General features: G+C 38.7%; 2 non-coding genes across 2 annotated transcripts; both read left to right on the top strand.

Moving 5' to 3' along the window:
• The first annotated feature begins 3,610 nt into the window (after positions 1–3,610).
• LOC148564301 (small nucleolar RNA R71) lies at positions 3,611–3,714 on the top strand. The gene has a single exon (XR_015884988.1). It is a non-coding gene; the product is annotated as a small nucleolar RNA R71 (small nucleolar RNA).
• Positions 3,715–7,182: 3,468 nt separating this feature from the next.
• LOC148564300 (small nucleolar RNA R71) lies at positions 7,183–7,290 on the top strand. Its single transcript, XR_015884398.1, has one exon. It is a non-coding gene; the product is annotated as a small nucleolar RNA R71 (small nucleolar RNA).
• Positions 7,291–13,735: the final 6,445 nt, after the last annotated feature.

Below are 13,735 nucleotides of genomic sequence, written 5' to 3'. Positions count from 1 at the left end.
GCCAGCCATGGAAAGGAGTAAGACTGATTGGATGAAGATAGCAGGAAAGCAGAGGTTCAGAGGAACAAAAAGCATCTCCATTCGCTTATCTGAAATTCCTACCAATGATTTACATAAGTACCTCTATCCCTATTCTTTTATTTATTATTCGAAAACTCCATAATTATTTTATATCCGCCTGACTGAGATTTACAAGGTGACCATAGCTTGCTTCATACCAACAATCTCCGTGGGATTCGACCCTTACTCACGTAAGGTATTACTTGGACGACCCAGTGCACTTGTTGGTTAGTTGAACGGAGTTGTGTCCACACATAGAGCCACAATGAGGATTCAATACAATTATATATTGTTAATCTCACACAAGTACAAAGAACATGGAACACAATTTCGTCCACCAGGTTTCCATTGATCTTCTCCTCTGGACTGGTGAGCAATTGCCACCCCCTCTGTTCGATTTTTCTCCAAATCTGTGGTGATTCATTGGCATTGATTTGGAAGATTAACTCTGGCAATATCTTTCTGGCACTTATCCGCTCAAATTCATGCTCATGAAAGGCAGTCTTGAATCTCTTGTCATCAAAGGGAGCACTCACCATAGGTTCCTTCCTCTTTTGCCTCTTTGAGCTTGATGATGCCATGACTTGAGTTGTTGTTTGAGGAGATTTGAGGTTTCGGATAGATGAAGAGTGGGTTGGTTAAAGCAATTTGTGATGAAGGGTTTAGTGTGGCAATAGAAGTGTGGAGAGTGGGAATTTGAATGTGAGGAGTGAGCATGCACTAAGGTTCACTTATATAAGAAAATCATGAGTAGATGAAGGGTGTGGATTGCATGAATGTTTACTAGATGAACGGATGGGGTTGTGTATGAAGGAAAGACAAGGATCATTACTTTAATGAGAGTGATTGGTTCGTTCTTCCAGGGTCTTCTTTTTCCAATGTTGCATGGCAACGTTTCCCCATGCGTTCCCTCTTGAGACATGTGTGTAGTGCTCTTCATTAAGTGGCGAAATCTCCCCCATTTAATTGTCCAATCAATCCCTTTTTATGCTTCTTTTCCTTTCCTATAAAGATTTGAAATAAGGGAATTAATATATAAGAAAATTAAAACTCTATGGCTAGAATAAATTGAAAGAAAGGATTTGATTGTTTGTTTATGAGTTTCAACTAACTAACTAACTATTGGTGGTTCCTTATATGCATTTTGGTGGCACTATGGGGTGACACCAAACTTAGTTTGAAGCATTGTGATGAAAGTTTTGTGTTCAAAGCTCCCAAGACTAGCATGCAACTTGGTTTGCTTTGAACACCAAACTTGTTCCTCACTATATTCTGCATAAGAAGATTTTCACCAATTGTTTGTTAAGTTTGGATTGAAGCTCATAAAGATTGACTTATTCATTCTCATCTGAAAGCATATAAAACATGGGTTGCCTCCCATGAAGCGCTTCTTTATCGTCACTAGCTTGACGTTTTTCTTTCATCATGGTGGTTGGTAGTGCTTAAAGTCCTCCCCTCTTGCTGTGGATTTGTATCTATTGGTTGGATCAATGATCTCCATATGTTCCAAGGAAAGAACTCTGTTGATAGTGAAGACCTTAGGTAACTGAGATGGTACAGTAGGGAGATTAGGAGGAATATCTGGGAAGTAAGATGAGACAACTCTATCCCCTGGAGAGAAATCTTCCGTAGGGATCTTCTTGTTCCTCCATTTCCTTGGTACCTTCTTCTTTGTTTCTTTTGAGGTTGCCTTCTCCTTGGTGACCTCTTTTCTCCAAGGAGTTGTGATGCTGTCTTCACCTGCCTCTAGAGGTTTGGGTTCCTCCAATTTTTCTTTGAGCTGTGGCAGTTGCTGTTTTCCTTGTTTATCAGTTGAGGGGGTTTCAGAATGAACTAGCTGTGCTTCAGTGCTTGTCTCCTCCTTCAGTGTCTCCTTATCGTTTGTGCTTAGTTCCTTGTCCTCTTGATCTGTTTCTTGTGAGAAGTTGAAGACATTGAAGCTGAGTCGTTCATCATGAATTCTCAATATTAGCTCCCCTTTCTCTACATCGATAAGTGCTCTGGCCGTAGCTAGGAATGGTCTTCCCAATATGATTGGGTGAGTATGACTCTCTTCCATGTCTAGAATGACAAAGTCTGTTGGGAGAAAGTACTTCCCAACCTTTAGCAGCACATTTTCCACCACTCCTATTGCTTGCTTTTGAGTTTTGTTAGCCAGTCTGATAATGACATCTGTGGGCATTATCTCATTAATCTGCAGCTTCTTCGCCAGGGATAAAGGTAGTAAGTTGATGCTGGCCCCTAAATCACATAGTGCTCCTTCGAACATAGTCTCACCTATGGCACAAGGGATATGAAAGCTTCCTGGGTCTCTTCTATTTTTAGACAGCTCAGGCTGAATAAGTGCACTACATTCCTTGTTCATCACTATAGTCTGCCCTCCCTTGAGTGAGCTTTTCCTCGGAAGAAGTTCCTTCATATACTTGATGAATGCAGGCATTTGTTGAATTGCCTTGATGAATGGTATGTTCACATGCAGAGATGCAAACAAGTCTAGGAACCTTGAGTATATTCTTTTTCCCACAGCACCATTGAGCAGTTGAGGGAATGGTGCATAGAGCTTCAGCAGCTCTTGTTGTGAGATTTCTGGTTCTTTGTGATCTCTATCCTCCTCCTTTGTTGAGTTGTCTTCAGGTTGTTTGCACATTTTGCCTTGCTTGTCTTCAATCTCTTGATCACTTGTAGTGACCATTTTGCAATCTTCCCATCTTACTTTCTTTGCTTCTCCCTTGGGGTTTTTCTCAGTGTCACTTGGGAAGCTATCAGTAGGTTTGGGAATCTTCTCAGCTAAATATCCCACCTGGAATTCCATCTTCCTAATGGTTTCTCCCTGGTTCTTAATATTGGCTCGCACCTTCTCTTTGAACAGCTTATTTTCTTGAATCTCTTGGCATATTCCTTCAAGTAAGGCTTCAATCTTAGAGAGCCTGTCATCAATTGATGAGTGGTTCGGAGCAGATGTGCTGTTTTGGTTTTGATAAGTATATGGAGAAGTGTTGTTGTGGGGGTGTTGAGATGTCCTCTGGGTGAATTGTTGGTGAGCTGCATTGTTGTTGGAGTTGTAACGTCTCTGGTCTTGGTTTTGATCTTGCTCACTTCCCCACCCAAAGTTCGGGTGATTTCTCCATCCAGGGTTGTAAGTCTTGGAGTATGGATCATAGTTTTTCCTTGGTGAATTCCCAATGTAGTTGGCTTGCTCCTGACTCCCTTCTGCTTCTTGGTTTACTCCTTCTTGTGTTGTTGATGAACTGGAGATTGCTGCTACTTGGTTCATCTCCATCTTCTTGGTGAGGTCAGCCAGCTGCTGGGTAATGAGCTTGTTTTGGGCCAACAGAGCATCCACATTGTTTAGCTCTATCACTCCTCTTGTGTTCCCTTTTTTGGAAGTATAGAAGTAGTCGTTTTCTGCTACTATTTCAATAACATCTATGGCTTCCTCAATGGTCTTCTTCTTGTTCAAGGACCACCTCCAGATGAATGGTCTACTGCCTTCTTTGACTCATAAGAGAGCCCTTCATAGAAAATGTGCAGCTGGACCCATTTGTTGAACATGTCAGGTGGGCACCTCGTTGTTAAGTCTTTGAACCTCTCCCATGCTTCATACAGAGTCTCACCATCCTGTTGCCTGAAGGTTTGAACCTCAGCTCTCAGCCTATTGATTCGTTGAGGAGGGAAGAATTTGTTCACCACATCCTCCCAAGTTTTCAAGCTCTCCCTTGGGAAGGATTCCAGCCACTTGGCTGCCTTGTCTCTGAGTGAGAAGGGAAATAAGAGCAATCTATAGGCGTCAGAATGAACACCATTAGATTTCACAGTGTCACATATTCTCAGGAAGGTGGTCAAATGTTGGTTGGGATCTTCTTGAACACCTCCTCCAAATGAACAGTTGTTCTGAACAAGGGTGATGAGCTGTGGTTTAAGTTCAAAGTTGTTGGCATGGATTTTTGGCTTTTGGATGCTACTTCCACAATTGCCTGGGTTTGGATTAATGTAAGAGCCCAAAACTCTTCTATCCTCCCCAGCATTATTTGCTCCACCTCCTCTGCCATGGTTGTGAATCTCTTCTTCATGATGATTTTCCATGTTTTCTTCCATGTTTGGTTCAAAGTATTCCTCAAACTGTTCCTCCTCTTCTTCAGCACCAACTACTCGTTTTTCTTTTGCCTCCCTCCTTAGTCTAAGAAAGGTTCTCTCTGGTTCAGAATCAAAGGAAGTTGAAGCCCCGCTTCTTCTCCCTGTCATACAACCAACAAGTACAAGCAGAGAAAATAGGTGCAGACAGTATTTGTGTCAGAATTGATGTTAGTTGTGGGTGATGCAATATATCAAACAGTTAGTGGGTTAGCAAACAGAATTGAAAATAACAAAGAAAAACAAAAGAGTAGATGGAGAAAGGAAGAAGTTTAACTAAAACAAAAAGTAAATCACTCAAACAGAAAAATGAAATTCACAAAATAAAATGCTCAATCTAGTGATCTTCCAATCTAATCATTGTTGATGCACAATCAATCCCCGGCAACGGCGCCATAAACTTGATGCACGGAAAACTTGTCTCTCAACAAAATTCCCCTCGGCAAGTGTACCGAAGTTGTCGTCAAGTAAAAACTCACAATAGAGTGAGGTCGAATCCCACAGGGATTGATTGATCAAGCAACTTTAATTAGAAGAATGTTCTAGTTGAGCGAATTCAGAATTTGGGTTGAGAGTTGCAGAAAATAAAATGGCGGGAATGTAAATAACAGAAAAGTAAATGCTAGAATTAAAGGACTGGAAGTAAATGACTGAAAATAAATTGCAGAATTGTAAATAGAAATGGGGGATTTGCTCATAAAAGTAAATGGCAGAAATTAAAGAGAATGGGTAAGATTAGAGATGGGGAGTTCATTGGGCTTAGGAGATGTTGCAATTCTCCGGATCAAGTTCATTTTCATCTCTTCCTCAATCAATGCACTCATTGATCTCCTTGGCAATCTTAAGTGATTGAATTGCAATTTCTTGCAATTCAATCTCTCAAATCTTGATCAATAGCCAATTCCTTGGTCAATTGCTCATGAGAAGAGATGAAGTATGGTCACTGATTATACCACATGCATTTCCCAAACCAAGTATTGAGAGGGTTACAGTCACATACCCATCCAAACCCAATTTGGTCCAGCATGAGAAAGCATTTCTAGCTTGATCTCTTCATTCCTCTTCCAAGGTTCAAAAGAGATCCAAGTTTGAATAGCTTCTCTTCCAAGATAACTACTCAATTGGATGAAGACCGAAAGCTTTCAAGTAAAATCAAGAGGAAAGATAGAAGAAGAACAATGAAAATTAGTATTGATCCATCAAATTACAACAGAGCTCCCTAACCCAATGAAAGGGGTTTAGTTGTTCATAGCTCTTGAAGATGAAAACAAAGATGGAGAATACATCATAAAACTAGAAATTGCAAAGAAAGTAAAATACAGAGTGGTTCTTCAGCCTCCAAAACTCCTTTACAATTCAAAGCTACTCCTATATATACTACTCTTCTCAGCTTCTAGTTCACTCTTCAAGTCTTGGGCCTTTGGATCTTGAGTTTGAAGCAGTTCCTTTCTTTATTTGGGCTTGGCTTTACTTGCAGAGAGAAAGTGCGGAGTGGGCAGAGACCTAAGCTCAAGGCCTAAGGAGTGTTAATCATTTAGTGAAAGTCCAAGTTCGGGAACGTTAGTGACACTTAACATTGTCACTAACGTTCCAATGCACCCCTTTTGCCTCACATTAAAACCCACGTTAACTAGGTTAACGTGGCTTCTAACGTGGCCTTTGCCATCCTTCGAGAACGTTAGTGACATTCAACATTGTCACTAACGTTCCAATGTGCCCCTAGGTCTCACGTTAGAGTCCACGTTAACTAGGTTAACGTGGCTTCTAACGTGGCCATCTTTTAGCCATCCCAACGTTAGTGACAATGTTGAGTGTCACTAACGTTGGCTCATCCTTCATTTCTCATCGTTAGCTTCCACGTTAACCAAGTTAACGTAGAAGTTAACGTGACTCTTGGGGGTTGTGTGGTAGCTTCAACGTTAGTGACAATGTTGAGTGTCACTAACGTTGTCGACAACTCTTCATCTTCTACGTTAGTTCCCACGTTAACCAAGTTAACGTGGGAGTTAACGTGGTACTTAGCACCATAGGCCAACGTTAGTGACAATGTTGAGTGTCACTAACGTTGGCTTCTCTCCCTCCCCCTTAACGTTAGAGGCCACGTTAACTAGGATAACGTGGCTTCTAACGTGGCCACTTATGAGTAATTGCCAACGTTAGTGACAATGTTGAGTGTCACTAACGTTGGCTCAACTTCTTTTCTCCACGTTAGAGTTCACGTTAACTTGGTTAACGTGACTCTCTAACGTGGGCATTGATGGCTTTTATTGGCAATCACTTTTCTCATTAATCTTTGCAAGTTACCTCCTCTTTTCTTGCTTCTTTTTGGTCCTGAAATCAAGCAACAAAGTGCATCAAAGCTCTAGTCCAAGTCATGAGTAATGCAACATAATATTTGTCACTAAACTTATGCAAAATCCTCATGAAATCATGTAAAATGCACAATGTATGCTTGAGTCAAGGCATAAGTGAATATTTACCCAAAACTAGCTTATTTCCTAAAAAAATGCATGAAACTAACCTAAAAACAGTAAAGAAAAGGTCAGTGAAACTGGCCAAGATGCCCTGACATCAGAAATTATAGGTGTTTCTATATGGTTCACCCATGTAATTCACCTCTGCTATTGCAGGGTTCTCAAGATTATAAGCTTCTTCTTCAGAAGATGCTTCTTGAGTACTGTTGGATGTAGCTTGCATTCCATTCAGACTCTGAGAAATCATATTGACTTGCTGAGTCAATATTTTATTCTGAGCCAATATGGCATTCAGAGTATCAATTTCAAGAACTCCCTTCTTCTGAGGCGTCCCATTACTCACAAGATTCCTCTTAGAAGTATACATAAACTGGTTGTTAGCAACCATGTCAATGAGTTCTTGAGCTTCTGCAGGCGTTTTCTTTAGGTGAATGGATCCACCTGCAGAAGTATCCAATGACATCTTAGCTAATTTAGACAGACCATCATAGAATATATTCAGGATGGTCCATTCTGAAAGCATGTCAGAAGGACACTTTTTGGTCAGTTCCTTGTATTTCTCCCAAACTTCATAGAGGGATTCACCTTCTTTCTGTCTGAAGGTTTGAACATCCACTCTAAGCTTACTTAGCTTTTGTGGAGGAAAGAACTTGGCTAAGAAAGCCCTGACCAGCTTATCCCAAGAGTTCAAGCTATCTTTAGGTTGAGAATCTAACCATATTCTAGCTCTGTCTCTCACAACAAAAGGGAAAAGCATGAGCTTATAGACTTTAGGATCTACTCCATTAGTCTTAACAGTATCACAAATCTGCAAGAACTCAGTTAAGAACTGAAAAGGATCTTCAGATGGAAGTCCATGAAACTTGTAGTTTTGTTGCATCAGAGAAACTAGTTGAGGCTTAAGCTCAAAATTGTTTGTTCCAATGGTAGGAATTGAGATACTTCTTCCATGTAAATTGGAATTAGGTGCAGTAAAGTCACCAAGCATCCTCCTTGCATTATTATTATTTTCGGCTGCCATCTCTTCTTCCTGTTCAAAAATTCCTGTAAGGTTGTCTCTGGATTGTTGTATTTTAGCTTCTCTTAGTTTCCTCTTCAGAGTCCTTTGAGGTTCAGGATCTGCTTCAACATGAATGTTCTTGTCCTTGCTCCTGCTCATATGACAAAGAAGGGAATAACAAAGAAAATATGGAATCATCTATGTCACAGTATAGAGATTCCTTTGTGTGAGTAGAAGAAGAAAAGAATGTAATGTAAGGAAAAAGAAGGGAGGAGAATCCAAACACAAGGGTGAAGAGAGCAGAGATATGAGATGAAGAGAAGTGTTAGTAAGTAATAAATAAATAGAAGGAGATGGGAGAGAGGGAATTTCAAAAATTAAATTTTGAAAAAGAGTTAATGATTTCCGAAAATTAAGATAAAATTAAAATTAAAATTAAAATTTAAACAATTAATTAATTAAAAAGAATTTTTGAAAAAGAGGGAGGTATTTTCGAAAATTAGAGAGGGGTAGTTAGTTAGGTAGTTTTGAAAAAGATAAGAAACAAACAAAAAGTTAATTAGTTAGTTGAAACAAATTTTGAAAATCAATTTTTTAAAAGATAAGAAGATAAGAAGTTAGAAAAGATATTTGAAAAAGATATGATCTGCAAAGGTATGATTAAAAAGATATGATTTTGAAAAAGATAAGATAAAAAGATATTTTTGAAAAGATATGATTGAAATTAGTTTTGAAAAAGATTTGATTTTTAAAATCACAATTAATGACTTGATTCACAAGAAATCACAAGATATGATTCTAGAACTTAAAGTTTGAATCTTTCTTAACAAGTAAGTAACAAACTTGAAATTTTTGAATCAAAACATTAATTGTTGATGATATTTTCGAAAATATGATAAAATTAAGAAAAAGATTTTTGAAAAATATTTTTAAAATTTTCGAAAATAAATAAGAAAAGTGAAAAAGATATGATTTTTAAAAAAGATTTTGAAAAAGATAAGATTTTTAAATTGAAAATTTGATTTGACTCATAAGAAACAACTAAATTTTAAAAAGTTTTGAAAAAGTCAACTCAAATTTTCGAAATTTATGAGAGAAAAAAGGAAAGATATTTTTTTGATTTTTGAATTTTTAATGATGAAAGAGAAAAACATGAAAAAGACTCAATGCATGAGAATTTTTAGATCAAAACAATGAATGCATCCAAGAATACTATGAATGTCAAGATGAACACCAAGAACACTTTGAAGATCATGATGAACATCAAGAACATATATTTTTTTTTTGAAAAATTTTCAATGCAAAGAAAACATGCAAGACACCAAACTTAGAAATATTTCATGTTCAGACACTATGAATGCAAAAATGCACATGTAAAACAAGAAAAGACAGAAAACAAGAAAACATCAAGATCAAACAAGAAGACTTACCAAGAACAACTTGAAGATCATGAAGAACACTATGAATGCATGATTTTTTTTTCGAAAAATGCAAGATGAATATGCAATTGACACCAAACTTAAAATCTGACTCAAGACTCAAACAAGAAACACAAAATTATTTTTTGATTTTATGATTTTATTAATTTTTTTGGTATTTTTCGAAAATTATTTGAAAAAGAAAAATAAGGATTCCAAAATTTTTAATATGAATTCCAGGAATCTTGCACTCTTAGTCTATAGCTTCAGTCCAGGAATTAGACATGGCTCACTAGCCAGCCAAGCTTTCAGTGAAAGCTCCGGTCCAAAACGCTTGACATGGCCAATGGCCAGCCAAGCTTCAGCAGATACCTATCAAGCACACAACAGCTGATACTTCATCCAACTTCATATACTTATAAGTGGAAGCCTCAGTCCAAGAATTAGACATGGCTTTACAGCCAGCCAGGCTTCAACATGCTTCATGAAACTCTAGAATTCATTCTTAAAAATTCTGAAGAACATAAATTATTTTTTTTTGAAAACTTTTTAACAATTTTTTCGAAAATAAAAATAAAAACAAAAACTTAAAATTAAAATAAAGTTACCTAATCTGAGCAACAAGATGAACCGTCAGTTGTCCAAACTCGAACAATCCCCAGCAACGGCGCCAAAAACTTGGTATGCAAAATTGTTACTCTGAGGTTGTAAAATTTGTTGTTTGTTCTCTCCCGGGCAATGGCGCCAATAACTGGTGCACAATACCATGGTCCAAACATAACTTCACAACTTCGCACAACTAACCAGCAAGTGCACTGGGTCATCCAAGTAATAAAACCTTACGTGAGTAAGGGTCGATCCCACGGAGATTGTTGGTATGAAGCAAGCTATGGTCATCTTGTTAATCTCAGTCAGGCGGATATCAAATGGTTATGGAGTTTTCGAATAATAATAATAAATAAACAGAAAATAAAGATAGAAATACTTATGTAATTCATTGGTGAGAATTTCAGACAAGCGTATAGAGATGCTTTCGTTCCTCTGAATCTCTACTTTCCTGCTGTCTTCATCCAATCAGTCTTACTCCTTTCCATGGCAAGCTTTCTGTAAGGGCATCACCGTTGTCAATGGCTACATCCCATCCTCTCTGTGAAAATGGTCCAAATGCTCTGTCACGGCATGCTAATCATCTAGAGGTTCTCGATCATACTGGAATAGGATTTACTATCCTTTTGCGTCTGTCACTATGCCCAGCACTTGCGAGTTTGAAGTTCGTCACAGCCATCCCTTCCCAGATCCTACTCGGAATACCACAGACAAGGTTTAGACTTTCCGGATCTCAGGAATGGCCATCCATGGGTTCTAACTTATACCACGAAGATTCTAATATCTCGGACTCGGTCCTCTGTATTAGATATCTAAGAGATACTCATTCTAGCTTGTTTGCATGTAGAACGGAAGTGTTTGTCAGGCACGCGTTCATAAGTGAGAATGATGATAAGCGTCACATAATCATCACATTCATCATGTTCTTGGGTGCGAATGGATATCTTAGAAGCGGAATAAGTTGAATTGAATATAAAACAGTAGTACTTTGCATTAAATCATGAGGAACAGCAGAGCTCCACACCTTAATCTATGGAGTGTAGAAACTCTACCGTTGAAAAATACATAAGTGAAACGTTCAGGCATGGCCGAATGGCCAGCCCCCAACGTGATCAATAGATCAAAAGATAATCTAAAGATATCTAATACAATAGTAAAAAGTCCTATTTATACTAAACTAGTTACTAGGGTTTACAGAAGTAAGTAATTGATGCATAAATCCTCTTTCAGGCCCACTTGGTGTGTGCTTGGGCTGAGCTTGAAGTTTACACGTGGAGAGGTCATTCTTGGAGTTGAACGCCAGTTTGTAACGTGTTTCTGGCGTTCAACTCTGGTTTGTGACGTGTTTCTGGCGTTTAACTCCAGACTGCAGCGTAGAACTGGCGTTCAACGCCCTTTTGCGTCATCTAAACTCGGCCAAAGTATGGACTATTATATATTTCTAGAAAGCCCTAGATGTCTATTTTCCATCGCAATTGAAAGCGCGCCATTTTGAGTTCTGTAGCTCCAGAAAATCCAGTTTGAGCGCAGGGAGGTCAGAATCCAACAACATCAGTAGTCCTTCTTCAACCTCTGAATCTGATTTTTGCTCAAGTCCCTCAATTTCAGCCAGAAAATACCTGAAATCACAGAAAAACACACAAACTCATAGTAAAGTCCAGAAATGTGAATTTAACATAAAAACTAATAAAAACATCTCTAAAAGTAACTAGATCCTACTAAAAACATACTAAAAACAATGCAAAAAAGCGTATAAATTATCCGCTCATCATTAACGTGGCTTCTAACGTAGCAATGATAGCCATTTCCAATGTTAGTGACAAAGGTGAGTGTCACTAATGTTGGCTCATCATTCCCTTATCCACGTTAGCTTCCACGTTAACTAAGTTAACGTGGGAGTTAACGTTGCTCACATTGGCTCATTCCAACGTTAGTGACAAAGGTGAGTGTCACTAACATTGGCAATTCTTGCTCCCTCCACATTAGCTTCCACATTAACTAAGTTAACGTGGGAGTTAACATGGCTCATTGTGACTTAGCTCAACGTTAGTGACAAAGGTAAGTGTCACTAACGTTGGCTTCTCTTTTGCTTCTCAATGTTAGAGTCCACGTTAACTGAGTTAACGTGGCTCTTAACATGGCCAATTGTGAGCTTGGTCCAACGTTAGTGACAAAGGTAAGTGTCACTAACGTTGGCTTCATTTCTTTCTTCCACGTTAGAGTTTACGTTAACTTAGTTAGCGTGACTCTTAACGTGGGCTATTACGGCTTCGAGGGCATTATTGGCAATTACTTTTCTCATTAACTTTGCAAGTTAGCTCCCATTCCACGTTAGAGGTCACGTTAGTTAGACTAACGTGGCTGCTAACGTGGTTCTTCCTTGCTTCCTTTGTCCTGAAATCAAGCAATAAAGTGCATCAAAGCTCTAGTCCCAGTCATGGGAAATGCATCATCTAATTTGTCATTAAATTCATGCAAAATCCTCATAAAGTCATGTAAAGTGCACAATGTATGCTTGAATCAAGATGTAAGTGAAATTCTACCCAAAACTTGCTTATTCCCTAAGAAAATGCATGAAAGTACCCTAAAAACAATAAAGAAAGGGTCAGTGAAACTGGCCAAAATGCCCTGGCATCAAGCATATGAGAGTGGAGATGATTAAAGATTTGGTGGAGAAAGTACTGGAAACAAGCATTCTTGAGGAGCAAGAAGAAGAAATAGAAATGGAACAAGATATCATAGAAGAAGGAGAAGCTGAAGTCTCCTTTGAAGGCAAGACAGAAGAAGTGCCAAAGCAAGAATTGAAGCCCCTCCCTCCTCATCTCAAGTATGCATTTCTTGGAGAAAAAGAAACCTTGCCAGTAATCATCAATTCCTACTTAAATATGGAAGATGAAACAAAGCTGATTGAAGTGTTGAAAGTTCACAAGACAGCTTTCGGATGGACAATTGATGACATCAAGGGTATAAGCCCTGCCATCTGCATGCATAAAATCTAGCTGGAAGAGGATTCAAGACTTATAGTGCAGCCTCAAAGAAGGCTCAACCCAACCATAAAGGAAGTGGTTCAAAAGGAGGTGATGAAGCTGTGGAATGCTAGAATCATACAACCAATCTCTGATAGCCCTTGGGTGAGTCTGGTCCAAGTTGTGCCAAAAAAGGGAGGAATGACAGTCATATTCAATGAGAAGAATGAGTTAATCCCTACAAGGACAGTGATTGGGTGGAGGAGGTTCATTGATTATAGAAGATTGAATGAGGCTACAAGGAAAGATCACTTTCCTCTCCCTTTCATTGATCATATGCTGGAAAGATTAGCTGGCCATGCTTATTACTGCTTCTTGGATGGGTATTCTGGATACAATCAAATAGTGGTGGACCCCAAGGACCAAGAGAAAACCTCATTCACCTATCCATTTGGAGTCTTTGCCTACAGGAGGATGCCTTTTGGGCTTTGCAATGCTCCAGTAACCTTCCAAAGGTGTATGCTCTCCATCTTCTTTGACATGGTAGAAAAATTTTTAGAAGTCTTTATGGATGATTTCTCTGTCTTTGGTAACTCTTTTGAAGCCTGTCTGCAACATCTAACCCTTGTCTTGAAAAGATGCCAGGAAACAAATTTAGTTTTGAATTGGGAGAAATGTCATTTCATGGTGCCAGAGGGTATTGTTCTTGGGCATAAAGTTTCAAGCAAGGGTATAGAAGTTGACAGAGCTAAAATAGAGGTGATAGAAAAACTTCCTGTCCCTGTTAATGTAAAAGCAATGAGAAGTTTTCTTGGGCATGCTGGGTTTTATAGAAGATTCATCAAGGATTTTTCAAAAATAGCCAAACCACTGAGCAATTTGCTAGTGGTTGATAATCCTTTCATCTTTGATGACAATTGCAAACATGCCTTTAAAACTTTGAAAGAGAAACTCACTACAGCACCATTCATCACACCCCCTGAATGGGGACTTCCTTTTGAACTTATGTGTGATGCAAGTGATGTGGCAATTGGTGCTGTATTGGGGCAAAAGAAAGACAAGCTGCACCATGTCATATAT

This window comes from Arachis ipaensis, chromosome B5 (assembly GCF_059453495.1).
Source record: "Arachis ipaensis isolate K30076 ecotype BB chromosome B5, ASM5945349v1, whole genome shotgun sequence".
NCBI classification, from domain to species: domain Eukaryota; kingdom Viridiplantae; phylum Streptophyta; class Magnoliopsida; order Fabales; family Fabaceae; genus Arachis; species Arachis ipaensis.
Note: the sequence above shows the minus strand (reverse complement) of the source record. Positions and strands in the feature narration are given on the sequence as shown.